The 3,682-nt window shown below is 34.2% G+C and overlaps 1 pseudogene; it reads left to right on the top strand.

Moving 5' to 3' along the window:
* Positions 1-2,925: 2,925 nt before the first annotated feature.
* Positions 2,926-3,022, top strand: LOC119865502 (annotated as a pseudogene).
* The last annotated feature ends 660 nt before the right edge of the window (positions 3,023-3,682 follow it).

The following is a 3,682-nucleotide window of genomic DNA, read 5'->3' as shown; positions in this document are numbered from 1 at the left end:
ATTGGCATCAAAGGACAAAGAGTGAAGGTTGTTAAAACTAGTAAGTTTGACCCTCTGTACTGATAGGTTCTGTTTCACTCTCTCACTTGGTGAGAATAGGTATAATTTTGTATCAAGTGCAAACTGAAATTGGAAAAAGACTGTGTAAGGCTATCCTGCTGTAATGTATTTCTTATGATCTATATTATTGCTGGTATATGTGCATTTTATAAAGATTGGTATCTTCCTAGGCTTGTATTTCATGTGTCAGGTACTATATTTGACAGGTAAAAATACAATGAGAAAAGTCAAGTCTGAATTTACATTATAGTTAGGAAATGAGAAAACTGTGTTAATCAAATAATCACACAAATAAATAAATGTTCAAGAACAACCAGAATAAGTATTATCAAGTAGAAGTACATGATACTACAACAACGTGTAATTGTGAGATCCATTCTAGTCAGAAATGTTCCAAGAAAAGATGGATTTGCCATGAGCCCTGTTTTTAACCACCAATTTTTTTTTTTTTAAGATTTGTATTTATCTTAGGGAGAGAGTAAGGGGAGGGATAGAGGGAGAGAGAATCATCAAGCAGACTCCCCGCTGAGCAGGGAGCCCAACACAGGGCTCAATCCCAGGACCCTGAGGTCATGACCTGAGCTAAAATCAAGAGTCAACTGCTTAACTGACTGAACCACCCAGGTGCCCCTAACTAGCAATTTTTTTAAACAATGACAAAAATGTCACATTTAGTCAGCATTTCCATGAATTAATGTTCTCCTATTCATTCTAAAAAAAAGTATAAAACAATATGAATATATTTGCACAGCAATGTTCTTAGCAACATTACTCACAAAGGCCAAAAGATGGAAACAACCCTGTCCACTGACAGACGAATGGATAAACAAAATGTGATATATACACACAATGGAATATTTAGTCTTTAAAAGAAGCGAATTTTTGATCCATGCTACTGCCTAAATGAAGCTGGAAAACATCCTAAGTGGGAGTCAGCCAGACACACAGAACAACAAATATTGAATGATTCTACCCATATGAGGTACCTAGAGTACTCAATATTCAAAATGATAGAAGGTAAAATGGTGGTTGTCAGGGACTTTCAGGAAAGGAGAATTGAAAATTATTTTTAATGGATACAGAGCTTCAGTATGGGATAATGAAGACATTATGATAAAGTTCTGAAGACAAATAGTGAAGACAGTTACAGAACAATGAGAATGTATTTAATGCCACTGAATTATACCCCAAAATGGTTAAGATCTTAAATTTTATGTCATGTATATTTTACTACAGTAAAGAGTTTGGATCACATATGTTGTGAGACTATAGTGTGTATGTACAAACCATGTTTGAATATTTCCATGGTGATTTTTGTAGAAGCAATCTAAGGGGGTATCCTTTTAAAAATAACCACGAAAAAAATAACCACTGTAATAAGCATTCAAAACCTACATAACATCTTAGACACATAATTGGAGATGTAATTAGACCTGTCAGCTTACTAATATTTGAATTATAAAAATGATGCTTCAAATAAAAGACAATAAGCACTAAACCAATTTCTAAATAACACAAACACTCTGCTTCTAAAATAAAAGGTCTATAAGGAGAATGCATATAAATACAGAAACTATACGGACCACTGTCCAGTGATACTGTGGGCCTGGATTTGATCTCTGTAACTTTATATTTTAAAGTAAAGAGGTTCACTAGCCCAGTCATTGAATGAAACAAAAATTTAAACTACTGTAGGCCACCAAAAATTAATCTGTAGCATTAATATCAAAGAAATGTAGAGTTAAGGACCATTAATGCTCTTATATCATCAACTTTCAAATCCTTTTTAGTTTATTTTCCCATGAATACTGAAGATAATCGCTTTTGTAAAGCACTGTCCTCATTCCATTTTTCATTGTTAAAAGAATTATAATTCACACACTATATTTTAATTTCCATTTTAATTTTTTGCACGTGACTCTACTATTTGATCCTTTGTCTTTAAATTTATATCACTTTAGCTAAGAGGTTCCAACTCTTTGGTTGCTTGTATCCTTGGAGTCTCAGTAATTATTTCCTATTATCCAAAGATCTAATGAAATATCTAAGAATTTCATTCTCTAAAGTAGTTATATCCAAACTGGTTACTTGTATCCAACAACTTAGTAGTTGTGTGAAACATGAACACACATTAATTGAAAAAAATATTTTAAAATAACCACAATTTTGTGGTTGGGCATGTTGGGCAATGCATATATTCTTGAACCTTGGAAATAGATTAGAAAAGACTACTAATTTCCTGTTTTATGTTGATGACTGTATTTGCTTTTTATCTGAAATTCTAAGAAACCCGATTGTGCCAAGATATGACCTCATCAAAATGTATGTAGTATGATCTAATGATAAAACTATTTTAGCTCATAGTTCCCATGTTCCCATGTTGTATGATAGTTGTCAAGAATCAATGATATCCTCAAAAACAAAATATCCAGGGCATTTCTGAGAGTTCATTGTAGTGTCTTGGGTCTTCTTATTATACAGTTTGAGAACTAGGATTTTAGTCATTGACTTTGAAATTTTTATTTGGCAAGTTTTTTGAAGTTGATGATATTGTTTTCAAGGTCGCTGGAGGTTAATATATACTTTTCACAAATATATGCTCTTTATTTAAAAAGCAAAACAAAAATCTAATTTTTAAAGATTTTATTTATTTGAAAGAGAGGAAGAGAGCATGCATGCGCATATGGGCAGGGGAGGGGGAGAGGGCGAGGGAGAAGCAGCTTTCCCAATGAGCAGGGAGCCCAGCTTGGGGCTTGATTCCAGAACCCTGAGATCATGACCTGAGCTGAAGGCAGGCACTTAACTGACTAAGCCACCCAGGTGCTGCAACAAAACCTATTTTTAAAAAAGCATTTCCACCTGTCTTTGTTTCAGCAACACATATACTAAAATAGGAGCGATGCAGAAATTAGCATGGCCCCTGTGCAAGGACATGCAAATTCGTGAAGCGTTCCATATTTTTAATCAATTTTTGAGGTCTTGTGCTTAAAAAAGAAAAAATAAATAAATAAAAAACAATTCTGTCATATAATACACTTTTTAACTGCATCACAGCAAAGTCAAAGGATACAGACTTGGACTTCGTTTTCTCACTGTTACAATGATATGCTCTTCACCTATGAGCAAGTTTATTATGTCTATTCACAATAATCTGAATTAGAACAATAAATATTTGTCACAAAATATTGGTTTGCTTTAGCAAAAATATTCAGATGGACATGTTTTCATAATTATTCATAAAGCTTCAAATAATCTGAGGTGCCTGGGTGGCTTAGTCAGCCTCTGGCTCAGGTCATGATCCTGGAGCCTCAGGATGGAGCCCTGCATGGGGGAGTTTGCTTCTCCCTCTCCCTCTGCCCATCTCCCAGCTGGTCTCTCTCACTCTCATTTGCTCTCTATCAAATAAATAGATAAGATCTTAAAAAAAAAAGAATCAAGTAATCCAAATCTCCCCTAACTTACTGAAATTTTAGTATGAAATTCTCAGACTACCTTGCTTGCTTATTATCTATTGGAATTTCTGGAGGCTCCATTGTATCCTATGAGCAATAAAATGAAAGAAGACAAAACTAATGTGTGCAACAGCTTCCCTAAAAATCGCATCTCCTTGTTTTCTCTCACC

The sequence above is a fragment of the Canis lupus genome, chromosome 23 (genome assembly GCF_011100685.1).
Source record: "Canis lupus familiaris isolate Mischka breed German Shepherd chromosome 23, alternate assembly UU_Cfam_GSD_1.0, whole genome shotgun sequence".
Taxonomy (NCBI): Eukaryota; Metazoa; Chordata; class Mammalia; order Carnivora; family Canidae; genus Canis; species Canis lupus.
Note: the sequence above shows the minus strand (reverse complement) of the source record. Positions and strands in the feature narration are given on the sequence as shown.